Consider the following 26802-nt stretch of genomic DNA (forward strand, 5'->3'; position numbering starts at 1 on the left):
TTTGCAGCTATCTCCTTTCCTTCAGTTTTTGTGCTAACATTCGTATCTCTTAAACTAGCAATCCTTATATAGGAAAGCATAACCGAGGGTATAGCACCTAAGTGTTTAAACCTAAATGAAACAACATGGCACATATGATTTACTTCTGAGAACTAAGCATAGTGTGCACAGTTTTTGCAGCTATCTCCTTTCCTTCAGTTTTTGTGCCAGCATTCCTATATCTGAACCTAGCATTTACACTATAGGATAGCATTTCCGCGGGTATAGCACCTAACTCTTTAAATCTAAATGAAAAACTATGGCACATATGATTTACTTCTGAGAACTAAGCTTTGTGTGCAGAGATTTTGCAGCTATCTCCTTTCCTTCAGTTTTTGTGCTAACATTGCTATGTCTAAAACTAGCATTTACACTATAGGAAAGCATTACCACGGGTATAGGACCTACCTCTTTAAACCTAAATGAAATAGCATGGCACATATGATTTACTTATGAGAACTAAGCATTGTGTGCAGAGATTTTGCAGCTATCTCCTTTCCTTCAGTTTTTGTGCTAACATTCGTATCTCCAGAACTAGCATTTCTTATACAGGAAAGCATAACCGAGGGTATAGCACCTAACTCTTTAAACCTAAATGAAACAACATGGGACATAAGATTTACTTCTGAGAACTAAGCATTGTGTGCAGAGGTTTTGCAGCTATCTCCTTTCCTTCAGTTTTTGTGCTAACATTCCTATATCAGAACCTAGCATTTACACTATAGGATAGGATTACCACGGGTATAGCACCTAACTCTTTAAACCTAAATGAAACAACATGGCACATATGATTTACTTCTGAGAACTAACCGTTCTGTGCAGAGATTTTTCAACTATCTCCTTTCCTTCAGTTTTTGTCCTAATATTCCTATGTCTAAAACTAGCTTTTACACTAGAGGAAAGCATTACCTCGGGTATAGCACCTAAGTCTTTAAACCTAAATGAAACAACATGGCACATATGATTTACTTCCGAGAACGAAGCATAGTGTGCAGAAGTTTTGCAGCTATCTCCTTTCCTTCAGTTTTTCTGCTAACATTCGTTTCTCTAAAACTAGCATTTCCTATATAGGAAAGCATAACCGAGGGTATAGCACCTCACTCTTTAAACCTAAATGAAACAACATGGCACATATGATTTCCTTTTGAAAACTAAGCATTGTGTGCAGAGATTTTGCAGCTATCTCCTTTCCTTCAGTTTTTGTGCTAACATTCGTAACTCCAGAACTAGCATTTCTTATACAGGAAAGCATAACCGAGGTTATAGCACCTAACTCTTTAAACCTAAATGAAACAACATGGGACATATGATTTACTTCTGAGAACTAAGCATTGTGTGCAGAGGTTTTGCAGCTATCTCCTTTCCTTCAGTTTTTGTGCTAACATTCCTCTATCAGAACCTAGCATTTACACTATAGGATAGGATTACCGCTGGTATAGCACCTAACTCTTTAAACCTAAATGAAACAACATGGCACATATGATTTACTTCTGAGAACTAACCATTGTCTCCAGAGATTTTTCAGCTATCTCCTTTCCTTCAGTTTTTGTGCTAACATTCCTATGTCTAAAACTAGCTTTTACACTATAGGAAAGCATTACCGCAGGTATAGCACCTAACTCTTTAAACCTAAATGAAACAACATGGCACCTATGATTTACTTCTGAGAACTAAGCATTGTGTGCAGAGATTTTGCAGCTATCTCCTTTCCTTCAGTTTTTGTGCTAACATTCGTGTCTGCAGAACCAGCATTTCTTATACAGTAAAGCATAACCGAGGGTATAGCACCTAACTCTTTAAACCTAAATGAAACAACATGGCACATATGATTTACTTCTGAGAACTAAGCAATTTGTGCAGAGATTTTGCAGCTATCTCCTTTCCTTCAGTTTTTGTGCTAACATTCGTATCTCTTAAACTAGCAATCCTTATATAGGAAAGCATAACCGAGGGTATAGCACCTAAGTGTTTAAACCTAAATGAAACAACATGGCACATATGATTTACTTCTGAGAACTAAGCATTGTGTGCACAGTTTTTGCAGCTATCTCCTTTCCTTCAGTTTTTGTGCCAGCATTCCTATATCTGAACCTAGCATTTACACTATAAGATAGCATTTCCGCGGGTATAGCACCTAACTCTTTAAATCTAAATGAAAAACTATGGCACATATGATTTACTTCTGAGAACTAAGCTTTGTGTGCAGAGATTTTGCAGCTATCTCCTTTCCTTCAGTTTTTGTGCTAACATTCCTATGTCTAAAACTAGCATTTACACTATAGGAAAGCATTACCACGGGTATAGGACCTACCTCTTTAAACCTAAATGAAATAGCATGGCACATATGATTTACTTATGAGAACTAAGCATTGTGTGCAGAGATTTTGCAGCTATCTCCTTTCCTTCAGTTTTTGTGCTAACATTCGTATCTCCAGAACTAGCATTTCTTATACAGGAAAGCATAACCGAGGGTATAGCACCTAACTCTTTAAACCTAAATGAAACAACATGGGACATAAGATTTACTTCTGAGAACTAAGCATTGTGTGCAGAGGTTTTGCAGCTATCTCCTTTCCTTCAGTTTTTGTGCTAACATTCCTATATCAGAACCTAGCATTTACACTATAGGATAGGATTACCACGGGTATAGCACCTAACTCTTTAAACCTAAATGAAACAACATGGCACATATGATTTACTTCTGAGAACTAACCGTTCTGTGCAGAGATTTTTCAACTATCTCCTTTCCTTCAGTTTTTGTCCTAATATTCCTATGTCTAAAACTAGCTTTTACACTAGAGGAAAGCATTACCTCGGGTATAGCACCTAAGTCTTTAAACCTAAATGAAACAACATGGCACATATGATTTACTTCCGAGAACGAAGCATAGTGTGCAGAAGTTTTGCAGCTATCTCCTTTCCTTCAGTTTTTCTGCTAACATTCGTATCTCTAAAACTAGCATTTCCTATATAGGAAAGCATAACCGAGGGTATAGCACCTCACTCTTTAAACCTAAATGAAACAACATGGCACATATGATTTCCTTCTGAAAACTAAGCGTTGTGTGCAGAGATTTTTCAGCTATCTCCTTTCCTTCATTTTTTGTGCTAACATTCGTAACTCCAGAACTAGCATTTCTTATACAGGAAAGCATAACCGAGGTTATAGCACCTAACTCTTTAAACCTAAATGAAACAACATGGGACATATGATTTACTTCTGAGAACTAAGCATTGTGTGCAGAGGTTTTGCAGCTATCTCCTTTCCTTCAGTTTTTGTGCTAACATTCCTCTATCAGAACCTAGCATTTACACTATAGGATAGGATTACCGCTGGTATAGCACCTAACTCTTTAAACCTAAATGAAACAACATGGCACATATGATTTACTTCTGAGAACTAACCATTGTCTCCAGAGATTTTTCAGCTATCTCCTTTCCTTCAGTTTTTGTGCTAACATTCCTATGTCTAAAACTAGCTTTTACACTATAGGAAAGCATTACCGCAGGTATAGCACCTAACTCTTTAAACCTAAATGAAACAACATGGCACCTATGATTTACTTCTGAGAACTAAGCATTGTGTGCAGAGATTTTGCAGCTATCTCCTTTCCTTCAGTTTTTGTGCTAACATTCGTGTCTGCATAACTAGCATTTCTTATACAGTAAAGCATAACCGAGGGTATAGCACCTAACTCTTTAAACCTAAATGAAACAACATGGCACATATGATTTACTTCTGAGAACTAAGCAATTTGTGCAGAGATTTTGCAGCTATCTCCTTTCCTTCAGTTTTTGTGCTAACATTCGTATCTCTTAAACTAGCAATCCTTATATAGGAAAGCATAACCGAGGGTAGAGCACCTAAGTGTTTAAACCTAAATGAAACCACATTGCACATATGATTTACTTCTGAGAACTAAGCATTCTGTGCAGAGGTTTTGCATCTAACTCCTTTCCTTCAGTTTTTGTGCTAAGAATCCTATATCAGAACCTAGCATTTACACTATAGGATAGGATTACCGCGGTTATAGCACCTAATTCTTTAAACCTAAATGAAACAACATGGCACATATGATTTACTTCTGAGAACTAACCATTGTGTGCAGAGATTTTTCAGCTATCTCCTTTCCTTCAGTTTTTGTGCTAACATTCCTATGTCTAAAACTAGCTTTTCACTATAGGAAAGCATTACGTGGGGTATAGCACCTAACTTTTTAAACCTAAATGAAACAACATGTCACATATGATTTACTTCTGAGAACTAAGCAATGTGTGCAGAGATTTTGCAGCTATCCCCTTTCCTTCAGTTTTAGTGCTAACATTCATATCTCCAGAACTAGCATTTCCTATACAGGAAAGCATAACCGAGGGTATAGCACCTAACTCTTTAAACCTAAATGAAACAACATGGCACATATGATTTACTTCTTAGAAATAACCATTGTGTGCAGAGATTTTGCAGCTATCTCCTTTCCTTCAGTTTTTGTGCTAATATTCGTATCTCTCATACTAGCATTTCCTATATAGGAAAGCATAACCGAGGGTATAGCACCTAAGTCTTTAAACCTAAATGAAACAACATGGCACATATGATTTACTTCCAAGAACTAAGCATTGTGTGCAGAGGTATTGCAGCTATCTCCTTTCCTTCAGTTTTTGTGCTAACATTCGTGTCTGCAGAACTAGCATTTCTAATACAGGAAAGCATAACCGAGGGTATAGCACCTAACTCTTTAAACCTAAATGAAACAACATGGCACATATGATTTACTTCTGAGAACTAAGCATTGTGTGCACAGTTTTTGCAGCTATCTCCTTTCCTTCAATTTTTGTGCTAACATTCCTATATCTGAACCTAGCATTTACACTATAGGATAGCATTTCCGCGGGTATAGCACCTAACTCTTTAAACCTAAATGAAACAACATGGCACATGAGATTTACTTCTGAGAACTAAGCATTGTGTGCAGAGATTTTGCAGCTATCTCCTTTCCTTCAGTTTTTGTGCTAACATTCCTATGTCTAAAACTAGCATTTACACTATAGGAAAGCATTACCACTGGTATAGCACCTAACTCTTTAAACCAAATGAAAAACTATGGCACATATGATTTACTTCTGAGAACTAAGCTTTGTGTGCAGAGATTTTGCAGCTATCTCCTTTCCTTCAGTTTTTGTGCTAACATTCCTATGTCTAAAACTAGCATTTACACTATAGGAAAACATTACCACGGGTATAGGACCTACCTCTTTAAACCTAAATGAAATAGCATGGCACATATGATTTACTTATGAGAACTAAGCATTGTGTGCAGAGATTTTGCAGCTATCTCCTTTCCTTCAGTTTTTGTGCTAACATTCGTATCTCCAGAACTAGCATTTCTTATACAGGAAAGCATAACCGAGGGTATAGCACCTAACTCTTTAAACCTAAATGAAACAACATGGGACATAAGATTTACTTCTTAGAACTAAGCATTGTGTGCAGAGATTTTGCAACTATCTCCTTTCCTTCAGTTTTTGTGCTAACATTCGTATCTCTCATACTAGCATTTCCTATATAGGAAAGCATAACCGAGGGTATAGCACCTAAGTCTTTAAACCTAAATGAAACAACATGGCACATATGATTTACTTCTGAGAACTAAGCATTGTGTGCAGAGGTTTTGCAGCTATCTCCTTTCCTTCAGTTTTTGTGCTAACATTCATATCTCTAAGACTAGCATTTCCTATATAGGAAAGCATAACCGAGGGTATAGCACCTCACTCTTTAAACCTAAATGAAACAACATGGCACATATGATTTCCTTCTGAAAACTAAGCATTGTGTGCAGAGATTTTTCAGCTATCTCCTTTCCTTCAGTTTCTGTGCTAACATTCCTATGTCTTAAACTAGCATTTACACTATAGGAAAGCATTACCGCGGGTATAGCACCTAACTCTTTAAACCTAAATGAAACAACATGGCAACTATGATTTACTTCTGAGAACTAAGCATTGTGTGCAGAGATTTTTCAGCTATCTCCTTTCCTTCAGTTTTTGTGCTAACATTCGTATCTCTTAAACTAGCATTCCCTATATAGGAAAGCATAACCGAGGGTATAGCACCTAACTCTTTAAACCTGAATGAAAGAACATGGCACATATGATTTACTTCTGAGAAGTAAGCATTGTGTGCAGCGATTTTGCAGCTATCTCCTTTCTTTCAGTTTTTGTGCTTACATTCATATCTCCAGAACTAACCTTTCCTATACAAGAAGCATAACCGAGGGTATAGCACCTAACTATTTAAACCTAAATGAAACAACATGGCACATATGATTTACTTCTGAGAACTAAGCATTGTGTGCAGAGGTTTTGCATCTATCTCCTTTCCTTCAGTTTTTGTGCTAACATTCCTATATCAGAACCTAGCATTTACACTATAGGATAGGATTACCGCGGATATAGCACCTAACTCTTTAAACCTAAATGAAACAACATGGTACATATGATTTACTTCTGAGAACTAACCATTGTGTGCAGAGATTTTTCAGCTATCTCCTTTCCTTCAGTTTTTGTGCTAACATTCGTATCTCTCATCCTAGCATTTCCTATATAGGAAAGCATGACCGAGGGTATAGCACCTAAGTCTTTAAACCTAAATGAAACAACATGGCAGATATGATTTACTTCCGAGAACTAAGCATTGTGTGCAGAGGTTTTGCAGCTATCTCCTTTCCTTCAGTTATTCTGCTAATATTCGTATCTCTAAAACTAGCATATCCTATATAGGAAGGCATAACCGAGGGGAAAGCACCTCACTCTTTAAACCTAAATGAAACAACATGGCACATATGATTTCCTTCTGAAAACTAAGCATTGTGTGCAGAGATTTTTCAGCTATCTCCTTTCCTTCAGTTTTTGTGCTAACATTCCTATGTCTAAGACTAGCTATTACACTATAGGAAAGCATTACCGGGGGTATAGCACCTAACTCTTTAAACCTAAATGAAACAACATGGCACCTATGATTTACTTCTGAGAACTAAGCATTGTGTGCAGAGATTTTGCAGCTATCTCCTTTCCTTCAGTTTTTGTGCTAACATTCGTGTCTGCAGAACTAGCATTTCTAATACAGGAAAGCATAACCGAGGGTATAGCACCTAACTCTTTAAACCTAAATGAAACAACATGGCACATATGATTTACTTCTGAGAACTAAGCATTGTGTGCACAGTTTTTGCAGCTATCTCCTTTCCTTCAGTTTTTGTGCTAACATTCCTATATCTGAACCTAGCATTTACACTATAGGATAGCATTTCCGCGGGTATAGCACCTAACTCTTTAAACCTAAATGAAACAACATGGCACATGTGATTTACTTCTGAGAACTAAGCATTGTGTGCAGAGATTTTGCAGCTATCTCCTTTCCTTCAGTTTTTGTGCTAACATTCCTATGTCTAAAACTAGCATTTACAGTATAGGAAAGCATTTCCACTGGTATAGCACCTAACTCTTTAAACCTAAATGAAAAACTATGGCACATATGATTTACTTCTGAGAACTAGGCTTTGTGTGCAGAGATTTTGCAGCTATCTCCTTTCCTTCAGTTTTTGTGCTAACATTCCTATGTCTAAAACTAGCATTTACACTATAGGAAAGCATTACCACGGGTATAGGACCTACCTCTTTAAACTTAAATGAAATAGCATGGCATATATGATTTACTTATGAGAACTATGCATTGTGTGCAGAGATTTTGCAGCTATCTCCTTTCCTTCAGTTTTTGTGCTAACATTCGTATCTCCAGAACTAGCATTTCTTATACAGGAAAGCATAATCGAGGGTATAGCACCTAACTCTTTAAACCTAAATGAAACAACATGGGACATAAGATTTACTTCTGAGAACTAAGCATTGTGTGCAGAGGTTTTGCAGCTATCTCCTTTCCTTCAGTTTTTGTGCTAACATTCCTATATCAGAACCTAGCATTTACACTATAGGATAGGATTACCATGGGTATAGCACCTAACTCTTTAAACCTAAATGAAACAACATGGCACATATGATTTACTTCTGAGAACTAACCATTCTGTGCAGAGATTTTTCAGCTATCTCCTTTCCTTCAGTTTTTGTCCTAATATTCCTATGTCTAAAACTAGCTTTTACACTAGAGGAAAGCATTACCTCGGGTATAGCACCTAAGTCTTTAAACCTAAATGAAACAACATGGCACATATGATTTACTTCCGAGAACGAAGCATTGTGAGCAGAGGTTTTGCAGCTATCTCCTTTCCTTCAGTTTTTCTGCTAACATTCGTTTCTCTAAAACTAGCATTTCCTATATAGGAAAGCATAACCGATGGTATAGCTCCTCACTCTTTAAACCTAAATGAAACAACATGGCACCTATGATTTACTTCTTAGAACTAAACATTGTGTGCAGAGATTTTGCAGCTATCTCCTTTCCTTCAGTTTTTGTGCTAACATTCGTAACTCCAGAACTAGCATTTCTTATACAGGAAAGCATAACCGAGGTTATAGCACCTAACTCTTTAAACCTAAATGAAACAACATGGGACATATGATTTACTTCTGAGAACTAAGCATTGTGTGCAGAGGTTTTGCAGCTATCTCCTTTCCTTCAGTTTTTGTGCTAACATTCCTCTATAAGAACCTAGCATTTACACTATAGGATAGGATTACCGCTGGTATAGCACCTAACTCTTTAAACCTAAATGAAACAACATGGCACATATGATTTACTTCTGAGAACTAACCATTGTGTGCAGAGATTTTTCGGCTATCTCCTTTCCTTCAGTTTTTGTGGTAACATTCCTATGTCTAAAACTAGCTTTTACACTATAGGAAAGCATTACCTCGGGTATAGCACCTAACTCTTTAAACCTAAATGAAACAACATGGCACATATGATTTACTTCTGAGAACTAAGCAATGTGTGCAGAGATTTTGCAGCTATCTCCTTTCCTTCATTTTAGTGCTAACATTCATATCTCCAGAACTAGCATTTCCTATACAGGAAAGCATAACCGAGGGTATAGCACCTAACTCTTTAAAACTAAATGAAACAACATGGCACATATGATTCACTTCTTAGATTTAAGCATTGTGTGCAGAGATTTTGCAACTATCTCCTTTCCTTCAGTTTTTGTGCTAACATTCGTATCTCTCATAATAGCATTTCCTATATAGGAAAGCATAACCGAGGGTATAGCACCTAAGTCTTTAAACCTAAATGAAACAACATGGCACATATGATTTACTTCTGAGAACTAAGCATTGTGTGCAGAGGTTTTGCAGCTATCTCCTTTCCTTCAGTTTTTGTGCTAACATTCGAATCTCTAAAACGAGCATTTCCTATATAGGAAAGCATAACCGAGGGTATAGCACCTCACTCTTTAAACCTAAATGAAACAACATGGCACTTATGATTTCCTTCTGAAAACTAAGCATTGTGTGCAGAGATTTTTCAGCTATCTCCTTTCCTTCAGTTTTTGTGCTAACATTCCTATGTCTAAAACTAGCATTTACACTATAGGAAAGCATTACCGCGGGTATAGCACCTAACTCTTTAAACCTAAATGAAACAACATGGCAACTATGATTTACTTCTGTGAACTAAGCATTGTGTGCAGAGATATTTCAGCTATCTCCTTTCCTTCAGTTTTTGTGCTAACATTCGTATCTCTTAAACTAGCATTCCCTATATAGGAAAGCATAACCGAGGGTATAGCACCTAACTCTTTAAACCTGAATGAAACAACATGGCACATATGATTTACTTCTGAGAAGTAAGCATTGTGTGCAGAGATTTTGCAGCTATCTCCTTTCTTTCAGTTTTTGTGCTTACATTCATATCTCCAGAACTAACCTTTCCTATACAGGAAGCATAACCGAGGGTATAGCACCTAACTATTTAAACCTAAATGAAACAACATGGCACATATGATTTACTTCTGAGAACTAAGCATTGTGTGCAGAGGTTTTGCATCTATCTCCTTTCCTTCAGTTTTTGTGCTAACATTCCTATATCAGAACCTAGCATTTACACTATAGGATAGGATTACCTCGGGTATAGCACCTAACTCTTTAAACCTAAATGAAACAACATGGTACATATGATTTACTTCTGAGAACTAACCATTGTGTGCAGAGATTTTTCAGCTATCTCCTTTCCTTCAGTTTTTGTGCTAACATTCGTATCTCTCATCCTAGCATTTCCTATATAGGAAAGCATGACCGAGGGTATAGCACCTAAGTCTTTAAACCTAAATGAAACAACATGGCAGATATGATTTCTTCCGAGAACTAAGCATTGTGTGCAGAGGTTTTGCAGCTATCTCCTTTCCTTCAGTTATTCTGCTAACATTCGTATCTCTAAAACTAGCATTTCCTATATAGGAAAGCATAACCGAGGGGAAAGCACCTCACTCTTTAAACCTAAATTAAACAACATGGCACATATGATTTCCTTCTGAAAACTAAGCATTGTGTGCAGAGATTTTTCAGCTATCTCCTTTCCTTCAGTTTTTGTGCTAACATTCCTATGTCTAAGACTAGCATTTACACTATAGGAAAGCATTACCGGGGGTATAGCACCTAACTCTTTAAACCTAAATGAAACAACATGGCACCTATGATTTACTTCTGAGAACTAAGCATTGTGTGCAGAGATTTTGCAGCTATCTCCTTTCCTTCAGTTTTTCTGCTAACATTCGTGTCTGCAGAACTAGCATTTCTAATACAGGAAAGCATAACCGAGGGTATAGCACCTAACTCTTTAAACCTAAATGAAACAACATGGCACATATGATTTACTTCTGAGAACTAAGCATTGTGTGCACAGTTTTTGCAGCTATCTCCTTTCCTTCAGTTTTTGTGCCAGCATTCCTATATCTGAACCTAGCATTTACACTATAGGATAGCATTTCCGCGGGTATAGCACCTAACTCTTTAAACCTAAATGAAAAACTATGGCACATATGATTTACTTCTGAGAACTAAGCTTTGTGTGCAGAGATTTTGCAGCTATCTCCTTTCCTTCAGTTTTTGTGCTAACATTCCTATGTCTAAAACTAGCATTTACACTATAGGAAAGCATTACCACGGGTATAGGACCTACCTCTTTAAACCTAAATGAAATAGCATGGCACATATGATTTACTTATGAGAACTAAGCATTGTGTGCAGAGATTTTCCAGCTATCTCCTTTCCTTCAGTTTTTGTGCTAACATTCGTATCTCCAGAACTAGCATTTCTTATACAGGAAAGCATAACCGAGGGTATAGCACCTAACTCTTTAAACCTAAATGAAACAACATGGGACATAAGATTTACTTCTGAGAACTAAGCATTGTGTGCAGAGGTTTTGCAGCTATCTCCTTTCCTTCAGTTTTTGTGCTAACATTCCTATATCAGAACCTAGCATTTACACTATAGGATAGGATTACCACGGGTATAGCACCTAACTCTTTAAACCTAAATGAAACAACATGGCACATATGATTTACTTCTGAGAACTAACCGTTCTGTGCAGAGATTTTTCAACTATCTCCTTTCCTTCAGTTTTTGTCCTAATATTCCTATGTCTAAAACTAGCTTTTACACTAGAGGAAAGCATTACCTCGGGTATAGCACCTAAGTCTTTAAACCTAAATGAAACAACATGGCACATATGATTTACTTCCGAGAACGAAGCATAGTGTGCAGAGGTTTTGCAGCTATCTCCTTTCCTTCAGTTTTTCTGCTAACATTCGTTTCTCTAAAACTAGCATTTCCTATATAGGAAAGCATAACCGAGGGTATAGCACCTCACTCTTTAAACCTAAATGAAACAACATGGCACATATGATTTCATTTTGAAAACTAAGCATTGTGTGCAGAGATTTTGCAGCTATCTCCTTTCCTTCAGTTTTTGTGCTAACATTCGTAACTACAGAACTAGCATTTCTTATACAGGAAAGCATAACCGAGGGTATAGCACCTAACTCTTTAAACCTAAATGAAACAACATGGGACATAAGATTTACTTCTGAGAACTAAGCATTGTGTGCAGAGGTTTTGCAGCTATCTCCTTTCCTTCAGTTTTTTGCTAACATTCCTCTATCAGAACCTAGCATTTACACTATAGGATAGGATTACCGCTGGTATAGCACCTAACTCTTTAAACCTAAATGAAACAACATGGCACATATGATTTACTTCTGAGAACTAACCATTCTCTCCAGAGATTTTTCAGCTATCTCCTTTCCTTCAGTTTTTGTGCTAACATTCCTATGTCTAAAACTAGCTTTTACACTATAGGAAAGCATTACCGCAGGTATAGCACCTAACTCTTTAAACCTAAATGAAACAACATGGCACCTATGATTTACTTCTGAGAACTAAGCATTGTGTGCAGAGATTTTGCAGCTATCTCCTTTCCTTCAGTTTTTGTGCTAACATTCGTTTCTGCAGAACTAGCATTTCTTATACAGTAAAGCATAACCGAGGGTATAGCACCTAACTCTTTAAACCTAAATGAAACAACATGGCACATATGATTTACTTCTGAGAACTAAGCAATTTGTGCAGAGATTTTGCAGCTATCTCCTTTCCTTCAGTTTTTGTGCTAACATTCGTATCTCTTAAACTAGCAATCCTTATATAGGAAAGCATAACCGAGGGTATAGCACCTAAGTGTTTAAACCTAAATGAAACAACATGGCACATATGATTTACTTCTGAGAACTAAGCATTGTGTGCACAGTTTTTGCAGCTATCTCCTTTCCTTCAGTTTTTGTGCCAGCATTCCTATATCTGAACCTAGCATTTACACTATAGGATAGCATTTCCGCTGGTATAGCACCTAACTCTTTAAACCTAAATGAAAAACTATGGCACATATGATTTACTTCTGAGAACTAAGCTTTGTGTGCAGAGATTTTGCAGCTATCTCCTTTCCTTCAGTTTTTGTGCTAACATTCCTATGTCTAAAACTAGCATTTACACTATAGGAAAGCATTACCACGGGTATAGGACCTACCTCTTTAAACCTAAATGAAATAGCATGGCACATATGATTTACTTATGAGAACTAAGCATTGTGTGCAGAGATTTTGCAGCTATCTCCTTTCCTTCAGTTTTTGTGCTAACATTCGTATCTCCAGAACTAGCATTTCTTATACAGGAAAGCATAACCGAGGGTATAGCACCTAACTCTTTAAACCTAAATGAAACAACATGGGACATAAGATTTACTTCTGAGAACTAAGCATTGTGTGCAGAGGTTTTGCAGCTATCTCCTTTCCTTCAGTTTTTGTGCTAACATTCCTATATCAGAACCTAGCATTTACACTATAGGATAGGATTACCACGGGTATAGCACCTAACTCTTTAAACCTAAATGAAACAACATGGCACATATGATTTACTTCTGAGAACTAACCGTTCTGTGCAGAGATTTTTCAACTATCTCCTTTCCTTCAGTTTTTGTCCTAATATTCCTATGTCTAAAACTAGCTTTTACACTAGAGGAAAGCATTACCTCGGGTATAGCACCTAAGTCTTTAAACCTAAATGAAACAACATGGCACATATGATTTACTTCCGAGAACGAAGCATAGTGTGCAGAGGTTTTGCAGCTATCTCCTTTCCTTCAGTTTTTCTGCTAACATTCGTTTCTCTAAAACTAGCATTTCCTATATAGGAAAGCATAACCGAGGGTATAGCACCTCACTCTTTAAACCTAAATGAAACAACATGGCACATATGATTTCCTTTTGAAAACTAAGCATTGTGTGCAGAGATTTTGCAGCTATCTCCTTTCCTTCAGTTTTTGTGCTAACATTCGTAACTCCAGAACTAGCATTTCTTATACAGGAAAGCATAACCGAGGTTATAGCACCTAACTCTTTAAACCTAAATGAAACAACATGGGACATATGATTTACTTCTGAGAACTAAGCATTGTGTGCAGAGGTTTTGCAGCTATCTCCTTTCCTTCAGTTTTTGTGCTAACATTCCTCTATCAGAACCTAGCATTTACACTATAGGATAGGATTACCGCTGGTATAGCACCTAACTCTTTAAACCTAAATGAAACAACATGGCACATATGATTTACTTCTGAGAACTAACCATTGTCTCCAGAGATTTTTCAGCTATCTCCTTTCCCTCAGTTTTTGTGCTAACATTCCTATGTCTAAAACTAGCTTTTACACTATAGGAAAGCATTACCGCAGGTATAGCACCTAACTCTTTAAACCTAAATGAAACAACATGGCACCTATGATTTACTTCTGAGAACTAAGCATTGTGTGCAGAGATTTTGCAGCTATCTCCTTTCCTTCAGTTTTTGTGCTAACATTCGTGTCTGCAGAACTAGCATTTCTTATACAGTAAAGCATAACCGAGGGTATAGCACCTAACTCTTTAAACCTAAATGAAACAACATGGCACATATGATTTACTTCTGAGAACTAAGCAATTTGTGCAGAGATTTTGCAGCTATGTCCTTTCCTTCAGTTTTTGTGCTAACATTCGTATCTCTTAAACTAGCAATCCTTATATAGGAAAGCATAACCGAGGGTATAGCACCTAAGTGTTTAAACCTAAATGAAACAACATGGCACATATGATTTACTTCTGAGAACTAAGCATTGTGTGCACAGTTTTTGCAGCTATCTCCTTTCCTTCAGTTTTTGTGCCAGCATTCCTATATCTGAACCTAGCATTTACACTATAGGATAGCATTTCCGCGGGTATAGCACCTAACTCTTTAAATCTAAATGAAAAACTATGGCACATATGATTTACTTCTGAGAACTAAGCTTTGTGTGCAGAGATTTTGCAGCTATCTCCTTTCCTTCAGTTTTTGTGCTAACATTCCTATGTCTAAAACTAGCATTTACACTATAGGAAAGCATTACCACGGGTATAGGACCTAACTCTTTAAACCTAAATGAAATAGCATGGCACATATGATTTACTTATGAGAACTAAGCATTGTGTGCAGAGATTTTGCAGCTATCTCCTTTCCTTCAGTTTTTGTGCTAACATTCGTATCTCCAGAACTAGCATTTCTTATACAGGAAAGCATAACCGAGGGTATAGCACCTAACTCTTTAAACCTAAATGAAACAACATGGGACATAAAATTTACTTCTGAGAACTAAGCATTGTGTGCAGAGGTTTTGCAGCTATCTCCTTTCCTTCAGTTTTTGTGCTAACATTCCTATATCAGAACCTAGCATTTACACTATAGGATAGGATTACCACGGGTATAGCACCTAACTCTTTAAACCTAAATGAAACAACATGGCACATATGATTTACTTCTGAGAACTAACCGTTCTGTGCAGAGATTTTTCAACTATCTCCTTTCCTTCAGTTTTTGTCCTAATATTCCTATGTCTAAAACTAGCTTTTACACTAGAGGAAAGCATTACCTCGGGTATAGCACCTAAGTCTTTAAACCTAAATGAAACAACATGGCACATATGATTTACTTCCGAGAACGAAGCATAGTGTGCAGAAGTTTTGCAGCTATCTCCTTTCCTTCAGTTTTTCTGCTAACATTCGTTTCTCTAAAACTAGCATTTCCTATATAGGAAAGCATAACCGAGGGTATAGCACCTCACTCTTTAAACCTAAATGAAACAACATGGCACATATGATTTCCTTTTGAAAACTAAGCATTGTGTGCAGAGATTTTGCAGCTATCTCCTTTCCTTCAGTTTTTGTGCTAACATTCGTAACTCCAGAACTAGCATTTCTTATACAGGAAAGCATAACCGAGGTTATAGCACCTAACTCTTTAAACCTAAATGAAACAACATGGGACATATGATTTACTTCTGAGAACTAAGCATTGTGTGCAGAGGTTTTGCAGCTATCTCCTTTCCTTCAGTTTTTGTGCTAACATTCCTCTATCAGAACCTAGCATTTACACTATAGGATAGGATTACCGCTGGTATAGCACCTAACTCTTTAAACCTAAATGAAACAACATGGCACATATGCTTTACTTCTGAGAACTAACCATTGTCTCCAGAGATTTTTCAGCTATCTCCTTTCCTTCAGTTTTTGTGCTAACATTCCTATGTCTAAAACTAGCTTTTACACTATAGGAAAGCATTACCGCAGGTATAGCACCTAACTCTTTAAACCTAAATGAAACAACATGGCACCTATGATTTACTTCTGAGAACTAAGCATTGTGTGCAGAGATTTTGCAGCTATCTCCTTTCCTTCAGTTTTTGTGCTAACATTCATGTCTGCAGAACTAGCATTTCTTATACAGTAAAGCATAACCGAGGGTATAGCACCTAACTCTTTAAACCTAAATGAAACAACATGGCACATATGATTTACTTCTGAGAACTAAGCAATTTGTGCAGAGATTTTGCAGCTATCTCCTTTCCTTCAGTTTTTGTGCTAACATTCGTATCTCTTAAACTAGCAATCCTTATATAGGAAAGCATAACCGAGGGTATAGCACCTAAGTGTTTAAACCTAAATGAAACAACATGGCACATATGATTTACTTCTGAGAACTAAGCATTGTGTGCACAGTTTTTGCAGCTATCTCCTTTCCTTCAGTTTTTGTGCCAGTATTCCTATATCTGAACCTAGCATTTACACTATAGGATAGCATTTCCGCGGGTATAGCACCTAACTCTTTAAATCTAAATGAAAAACTATGGTACATATGATTTACTTCTGAGAACTAAGCTTTGTGTGCAGAGATTTTGCAGCTATCTCCTTTCCTTCAGTTTTTGTGCTAACATTCCTATGTCTAAAACTAGCATTTACACTATAGGAAAGCATTACCACGGGTATAGGACCTACCTCTTTAAACCTAAATGAAATAGCATGGCACATATGATTTACTTATGAGAACTAAGCATTGTGTGCAGAGATTTTGCAGCTATCTCCTTTCCTTCAGTTTTTGTGCTAACATTCGTATCTCCAGAACTAGCATTTCTTATACAGGAAAGCATAACCGAGGGTATAGCACCTAACTCTTTAAACCTAAATGAAACAACATGGGACATAAGATTTACTTCTGAGAACTAAGCATTGTGTGCAGAGGTTTTGCAGCTATCTCCTTTCCTTCAGTTTTTGGGCTAACATTCCTATATCAGAACCTAGCATTTACACTATAGGATAGGATTACCACGGGTATAGCACCTAACTCTTTAAACCTAAATGAAACAACATGGCACATATGATTTACTTCTGAGAACTAACCGTTCTGTGCAGAGATTTTTCAACTATCTCCTTTCCTTCAGTTTTTGTCCTAATATTCCTATGTCTAAAACTAGCTTTTACACTAGAGGAAAGCATTACCTCGGGTATAGCACCTAAGTCTTTAAACCTAAATGAAACAACATGGCACATATGATTTACTTCCGAGAACGAAGCATAGTGTGCAGAAGTTTTGCAGCTATCTCCTTTCCTTCAGTTTTTCTGCTAACATTCGTTTCTCTAAAACTAGCATTTCCTATATAGGAAAGCATAACCGAGGGTATAGCACCTCACTCTTTAAACCTAAATGAAACAACATGGCACATATGATTTCCTTTTGAAAACTAAGCATTGTGTGCAGAGATTTTGCAGCTATCTCCTTTCCTTCAGTTTTTGTGCTAACATTCGTAACTCCAGAACTAGCATTTCTTATACAGGTAAGCATAACCGAGGTTATAGCACCTAACTCTTTAAACCTAAATGAAACAACATGGGACATATGATTTACTTCTGAGAACTAAGCATTGTGTGCAGAGGTTTTGCAGCTATCTCCTTTCCTTCAGTTTTTGTGCTAACATTCCTCTATCAGAACCTAGCATTTACACTATAGGATAGGATTACCGCTGGTATAGCACCTAACTCTTTAAACCTAAATGAAACAACATGGCACATATGATTTACTTCTGAGAACTAACCATTGTCTCCAGAGATTTTTCAGCTATCTCCTTTCCTTCAGTTTTTGTGCTAACATTCCTATGTCTAAAACTAGCTTTTACACTATAGGAAAGCATTACCGCAGGTATAGCACCTAACTCTTTACACCTAAATGAAACAACATGGCACCTATGATTTACTTCTGAGAACTAAGCATTGTGTGCAGAGATTTTGCAGCTATCTCCTTTCCTTCAGTTTTTGTGCTAACATTCGTGTCTGCAGAACTAGCATTTCTTATACAGTAAAGCATAACCAAGGGTATAGCACCTAACTCTTTAAACCTAAATGAAACAACATGGCACATATGATTTACTTCTGAGAACTAAGCAATTTGTGCAGAGATTTTGCAGCTATCTCCTTTCCTTCAGTTTTTGTGCTAACATTCGTATCTCTTAAACTAGCAATCCTTATATAGGAAAGCATAACCGAGGGTAGAGCACCTAAGTGTTTAAACCTAAATGAAACCACATTGCACATATGATTTACTTCTGAGAACTAAGCATTCTGTGCAGAGGTTTTGCATCTAACTCCTTTCCTTCAGTTTTTGTGCTAACAATCCTATATCAGAACCTAGCATTTACACTATAGGATAGGATTACCGCGGTTATAGCACCTAATTCTTTAAACCTAAATGAAACAACATGGCACATATGATTTACTTCTGAGAACTAACCATTGTGTGCAGAGATTTTTCAGCTATCTCCTTTCCTTCAGTTTTTGTGCTAACATTCCTATGTCTAAAACTAGCTTTTACACTATAGGAAAGCATTACGTGGGGTATAGCACCTAACTTTTTAAACCTAAATGAAACAACATGTCACATATGATTTACTTCTGAGAACTAAGCAATGTGTGCAGAGATTTTGCAGCTATCCCCTTTCCTTCAGTTTTAGTGCTAACATTCATATCTCCAGAACTAGCATTTCCTATACAGGAAAGCATAACCGAGGGTATAGCACCTAACTCTTTAAACCTAAATGAAACAACATGGCACATATGATTTACTTCTTAGAAATAACCATTGTGTGCAGAGATTTTGCAGCTATCTCCTTTCCTTCAGTTTTTGTGCTAATATTCGTATCTCTCATACTAGCATTTCCTATATAGGAAAGCATAACCGAGGGTATAGCACCTAAGTCTTTAAACCTAAATGAAACAACATGGCACATATGATTTACTTCCGAGAACTAAGCATTGTGTGCAGAGGTATTGCAGCTATCTCCTTTCCTTCAGTTTTTGTGCTAACATTCGTGTCTGCAGAACTAGCATTTCTAATACAGGAAAGCATAACCGAGGGTATAGCACCTAACTCTTTAAACCTAAATGAAACAACATGGCACATATGATTTACTTCTGAGAACTAAGCATTGTGTGCACAGTTTTTGCAGCTATCTCCTTTCCTTCAGTTTTTGTGCTAACATTCCTATATCTGAACCTAGCATTTACACTATAGGATAGCATTTCCGCGGGTATAGCACCTAACTCTTTAAACCTAAATGAAACAACATGGCACATGAGATTTACTTCTGAGAACTAAGCATTGTGTGCAGAGATTTTGCAGCTATCTCCTTTCCTTCAGTTTTTGTGCTAACATTCCTATGTCTAAAACTAGCATTTACACTATAGGAAAGCATTACCACTGGTATAGCACCTAACTCTTTAAACCAAATGAAAAACTATGGCACATATGATTTACTTCTGAGAACTAAGCTTTGTGTGCAGAGATTTTGCAGCTATCTCCTTTCCTTCAGTTTTTGTGCTAACATTCCTATGTCTAAAACTAGCATTTACACTATAGGAAAACATTACCACGGGTATAGGACCTACCTCTTTAAACCTAAATGAAATAGCATGGCACATATGATTTACTTATGAGAACTAAGCATTGTGTGCAGAGATTTTGCAGCTATCTCCTTTCCTTCAGTTTTTGTGCTAACATTCGTATCTCCAGAACTAGCATTTCTTATACAGGAAAGCATAACCGAGGGTATAGCACCTAACTCTTTAAACCTAAATGAAACAACATGGGACATAAGATTTACTTCTTAGAACTAAGCATTGTGTGCAGAGATTTTGCAACTATCTCCTTTCCTTCAGTTTTTGTGCTAACATTCGTATCTCTCATACTAGTATTTCCTATATAGGAAAGCATAACCGAGGGTATATCACCTAAGTCTTTAAACCTAAATGAAACAACATGGCACATATGATTTACTTTTGAGAACTAAGCATTGTGTGCAGAAGTTTTGCAATTACCCCTTTCCTTCAGTTTTTGTGCTAACATTCGTATCTCTATAACTAGCATTTACACTATAGGAAAGCATTACCGCGGGTATAGCACCTAACTCTTTAAACCTAAATGAAACAACATGGCAACTATGATTTACTTCTGAAAACTAAGCATTGTGTGCAGAGATTTTGCAGCTCTCTCCTTTCCTTCAGTTTTTGTGCTAACATTCGTATCTCTTAAACTAGCATTCCCTATATAGGAAAGCATAACCGAGGGTATAGCACATAACTCTTTAAACCTGAATGAAGCAACATGGCACATATGATTTACTTCTGAGAAGTAAGCATTGTGTGCAGAGATTTTGCAGCTATCTCCTTTTCTTCAGTTTTTGTGCTTACATTCATATCTCCAGAACTAACCTTTCCTATACAGGAAGCATAACCGAGGGTATAGCACCTAACTATTTAAACCTAAAGGAAACAACATGGCACATATGATTTACTTCTGAGAACTAAGCATTGTGTGCAGAGGTTTTGCATCTATCTCCTTTCCTTCAGTTTTTGTGCTAACATTCCTATATCAGAACCTAGCATTTACACTATAGGATAAGATTACCGCGGGTATAGCACCTAACTCTTTAAACCTAAATGAAACAACATGGTACATATGATTTACTTCTGAGAACTAACCATTGTGTGCAGAGATTTTTCAGCTATCTCCTTTCCTTCAGTTTTTGTGCTAACATTCCTATGTCTAAAACTAGCTTTTACACTATAGGAAAGCATTACCTCGGGTATAGCACCTAACTCTTTAAACCTAAATGAAACAACATGGCACATATGATTTACTTCTGAGAACTAAGCAATGTGTGCAGAGATTTTGCAGCTATCTCCTTTCCTTCATTTTAGTGCTAACATTCATATCTCCAGAACTAGCATTTCCTATACAGGAAAGCATAACCGAGGGTATAGCACCTAACTCTTTAAACCTAAATGAAACAACATGGCACATATGATTCACTTCTTAGATCTAAGCATTGTGTGCAGAGATTTTGCAACTATCTCCTTTCCTTCAGTTTTTGTGCTAACATTCGTATCTCTCATACTAGCATTTCCTATATAGGAAAGCATAACCGAGGGTATAGCACCTAAGTCTTTAAACCTAAATGAAACAACATGGCACATATGATTTACTTCTGAGAACTAAGCATTGTGTGCAGAGGTTTTGCAGCTATCTCCTTTCCTTCAGTTTTTGTGCTAACATTCGTATCTCTAAGACTAGCATTTCCTATATAGGAAAGCATAACCGAGGGTATAGCACCTCACTCTTTAAACCTAAATGAAACAACATGGCACATATGATTTCCTTCTGAAAACTAAGCATTGTGTGCAGAGATTTTTCAGCTATCTCCTTTCCTTCAGTTTCTGTGCTAACATTCCTATGTCTAAAACTAGCATTTACACTATAGGAAAGCATTACCGCGGGTATAGCACCTAACTCTTTAAACCTAAATGAAACAACATGGCAACTATGATTTACTTCTGAGAACTAAGCATTGTGTGCAGAGATTTTTCAGCTATCTCCTTTCCTTCAGTTTGTGCTAACATTCGTATCTCTTAAACTAGCATTCCCTATATAGGAAAGCATAACCGAGGGTATAGCACCTAACTCTTTAAACCTGAATGAAAGAACATGGCACATATGATTTACTTCTGATAAGTAAGCATTGTGTGCAGCGATTTTGCAGCTATCTCCTTTCTTTCAGTTTTTGTGCTTACATTCATATCTGCAGAACTAACCTTTCCTGTACAAGAAGCATAACCGAGGGTATAGCACCTAACTATTTAAACCTAAATGAAACAACATGGCACATATGATTTACTTCTGAGAACTAAGCATTGTGTGCAGAGGTTTTGCATCTATCTCCTTTCCTTCAGTTTTTGTGCTAACATTCCTATATCAGAACCTAGCATTTACACTATAGGATAGGATTACCGCGGGTATAGCACCTAACTCTTTAAACCTAAATGAAACAACATGGTACATATGATTTACTTCTGAGAACTAACCATTGTGTGCAGAGATTTTTCAGCTATCTCCTTTCCTTCAGTTTTTGTGCTAACATTCGTATCTCTCATCCTAGCATTTCCTATATAGGAAAGCATGACCGAGGGTATAGCACCTAAGTCTTTAAACCTAAATGAAACAACATGGCAGATATGATTTACTTCCGAGAACTAAGCATTGTGTGCAGAGGTTTTGCAGCTATCTCCTTTCCTTCATTTATTCTGCTAATATTCGTATCTCTAAAACTAGCATATCCTATATAGGAAGGCATAACCGAGGGGAAAGCACCTCACTCTTTAAACCTAAATGAAACAACATGGCACATATGATTTCCTTCTGAAAACTAAGCATTGTGTGCAGAGATTTTTCAGCTATCTCCTTTCCTTCAGTTTTTGTGCTAACATTCCTATGTCTAAGACTAGCTATTACACTATAGGAAAGCATTACCGGGGGTATAGCACCTAACTCTTTAAACCTAAATGAAACAACATGGCACCTATGATTTACTTCTGAGAACTAAGCACTGTGTGCAGAGATTTTGCACCTATCTCCTTTCCTTCAGTTTTTGTGCTAACATTCGTATCTCCAGAACTAGCATTTCTTATACAGGAAAGCATAACCGAGGTTATAGCACCTAACTCTTTAAACCTAAATGAAACAACATGGCACATATGATTTACTTCTGAGAACTAAGCATTGTGTGCAGAGGTATTGCAGCTATCTCCTTTCCTTCAGTTTTTGTGCTAACATTTCCATATCAGAACCTAGCATTTACACTATAGGATAGGATTACCACTGGTATAGCACCTAACTCTTTAAACCTAAATGAAACAACATGGCACCTATGATTTACTTCTGAGAACTAAGCATTGTGTGCAGAGATTTTGCAGCTATCTCCTTTCCTTCAGTTTTTGTGCTAACATTCGTGTCTGCAGAACTAGCATTTCTAATACAGGAAAGCATAACCGAGGGTATAGCACCTAACTCTTTAAACCTAAATGAAACAACATGGCACATATGATTTACTTCTGAGAACTAAGCATTGTGTGCACAGTTTTTGCAGCTATCTCCTTTCCTTCAGTTTTTGTGCTAACATTCCTATATCTGAACCTAGCATTTACACTATAGGATAGCATTTCCGCGGGTATAGCACCTAACTCTTTAAACCTAAATGAAACAACATGGCACATGTGATTTACTTCTGAGAACTAAGCATTGTGTGCAGAGATTTTGCAGCTATCTCCTTTCCTTCAGTTTTTGTGCTAACATTCCTATGTCTAAAACTAGCATTTACAGTATAGGAAAGCATTTCCACTGGTATAGCACCTAACTCTTTAAACCTAAATGAAAAACTATGGCACATATGATTTACTTCTGAGAACTAGGCTTTGTGTGCAGAGATTTTGCAGCTATCTCCTTTCCTTCAGTTTTTGTGCTAACATTCCTATGTCTAAAACTAGCATTTACACTATAGGAAAGCATTACCACGGGTATAGGACCTACCTCTTTAAACTTAAATGAAATAGCATGGCATATATGATTTACTTATGAGAACTATGCATTGTGTGCAGAGATTTTGCAGCTATCTCCTTTCCTTCAGTTTTTGTGCTAACATTCGTATCTCCAGAACTAGCATTTCTTATACAGGAAAGCATAATCGAGGGTATAGCACCTAACTCTTTAAACCTAAATGAAACAACATGGGACATAAGATTTACTTCTGAGAACTAAGCATTGTGTGCAGAGGTTTTGCAGCTATCTCCTTTCCTTCAGTTTTTGTGCTAACATTCCTATATCAGAACCTAGCATTTACACTATAGGATAGGATTACCACGGGTATAGCACCTAACTCTTTAAACCTAAATGAAACAACATGGCACATATGATTTACTTCTGAGAACTAACCATTCTGTGCAGAGATTTTTCAGCTATCTCCTTTCCTTCAGTTTTTGTCCTAATATTCCTATGTCTAAAACTAGCTTTTACACTAGAGGAAAGCATTACCTCGGGTATAGCACCTAAGTCTTTAAACCTAAATGAAACAACATGGCACATATGATTTACTTCCGAGAACGAAGCATTGTGTGCAGAGGTTTTGCAGCTATCTACTTTCCTTCAGTTTTTGTGCTAACATTCGTAACTCCAGAACTAGCATTTCTTATACAGGAAAGCATAACCGAGGTTATAGCACCTAACTCTTTAAACCTAAATGAAACAACATGGGACATATGATTTACTTCTGAGAACTAAGCATTGTGTGCAGAGGTTTTGCAGCTATCTCCTTTCCTTCAGTTTTTGTGCTAACATTCCTCTATAAGAACCTAGCATTTACACTATAGGATAGGATTACCGCTGGTATAGCACCTAACTCTTTAAACCTAAATGAAACAACATGGCACATATGATTTACTTCTGAGAACTAACCATTGTGTGCAGAGATTTTTCAGCTATCTCCTTTCCTTCAGTTTTTGTGGTAACATTCCTATGTCTAAAACTAGCTTTTACACTATAGGAAAGCATTACCTCGGGTATAGCACCTAACTCTTTAAACCTAAATGAAACAACATGGCACATATGATTTACTTCTGAGAACTAAGCAATGTGTGCAGAGATTTTGCAGCTATCTCCTTTCCTTCATTTTAGTGCTAACATTCATATCTCCAGAACTAGCATTTCCTATACAGGAAAGCATAACCGAGGGTATAGCACCTAACTCTTTAAAACTAAATGAAACAACATGGCACATATGATTCACTTCTTAGATTTAAGCATTGTGTGCAGAGATTTTGCAACTATCTCCTTTCCTTCAGTTTTTGTGCTAACATTCGTTTCTCTCATAATAGCATTTCCTATATAGGAAAGCATAACCGAGGGTATAGCACCTAAGTCTTTAAACCTAAATGAAACAACATGGCACATATGATTTACTTCTGAGAACTAAGCATTGTGTGCAGAGGTTTTGCAGCTATCTCCTTTCCTTCAGTTTTTGTGCTAACATTCGTATATCTAAAACTAGCATTTCCTATATAGGAAAGCATTACCGAGGGTATAGCACCTCACTCTTTAAACCTAAATGAAACAACATGGCACATATGATTTCCTTCTGAAAACTAAGCATTGTGTGCAGAGATTTTTCAGCTATCTCCTTTCCTTCAGTTTTTGTGCTAACATTCGTATGTCTAAAACTAGCATTTACACTATAGGAAAGCATTACAGCGGGTATAGCACCTAACTCTTTAAACCTAAATGAAACAACATGGTACATATGATTTACTTCTGAGAACTAACCATTGTGTGCAGAGATTTTGCAGCTATCTCCTTTCCTTCAGTTTTTGTGCTAACATTCGTGTCTGCAGAACTAGCATTTCTAATACAGGAAAGCATAACCGAGGGTATAGCACCTAACTCTTTAAACCTAAATGAAACAACATGGCACATATGATTTACTTCTGAGAACTAAGCATTGTGTGCACAGTTTTTGCAGCTATCTTCTTTCCTTCAGTTTTTGTGCCAGCATTCCTATATCTGAACCTAGCATTTACACTATAGGATAGCATTTCCGCGGGTATAGCACCTAACTCTTTAAACCTAAATGAAAAACTATGGCACATATGATTTACTTCTGAGAACTAAGCTTTGTGTGCAGAGATTTTGCAGCTATCTCCTTTCCTTCAGTTTTTGTGCTAACATTCCTATGTCTAAAACTAGCGTTTACACTATAGGAAAGCATTACCACGGGTATAGGACCTACCTCTTTAAACCTAAATGAAATAGCATGGCACATATGCTTTACTTATGAGAACTAAGCATTGTGTGCAGAGATTTTGCAGCTATCTCCTATCCTTCAGTTTTTGTGCTAACATTCGTATCTCCAGAACTAGCATTTCTTATACAGGAAAGCATAACCGAGGGTATAGCACCTAACTCTTTAAACCTAAATGAAACAACATGGGACATAAGATTTACTTCTGAGAACTAGGCATTGTGTGCAGAGGTTTTGAAGCTATCTCCTTTCCTTCAGTTTTTGTGCTTACATTCCTATATCAGAACCTAGCATTTACACTATAGGATAGGATTACCACGGGTATAGCACCTAACTCTTTAAACCTAAATGAAACAACATGGCACATATGATTTACTTCTGAGAACTAACCGTTCTGGGCAGAGATTTTTCAACTATCTCCTTTCCTTCAGTTTTTGTCCTAATATTCCTATGTCTAAAACTAGCTTTTACACTAGAGGAAAGCATTACCTCGGGTATAGCACCTAAGTCTTTAAACCTAAATGAAACAACATGACACATATGATTTACTTCCGAGAACGAAGCATAGTGTGCAGAGGTTTTGCAGCTATCTCCTTTCCTTCAGTTTTTCTGCTAACATTCGTTTCTCTAAAACTAGCATTTCCTATATAGGAAAGCATAACCGAGGGTATAGCACCTCACTCTTTAAACCTAAATGAAACAACATGGCACATATGATTTCCTTTTGAAAACTAAGCATTGTGTGCAGAGATTT

This window comes from Dasypus novemcinctus, chromosome 28 (genome assembly GCF_030445035.2).
Source record: "Dasypus novemcinctus isolate mDasNov1 chromosome 28, mDasNov1.1.hap2, whole genome shotgun sequence".
Taxonomy (NCBI): Eukaryota; Metazoa; Chordata; class Mammalia; order Cingulata; family Dasypodidae; genus Dasypus; species Dasypus novemcinctus.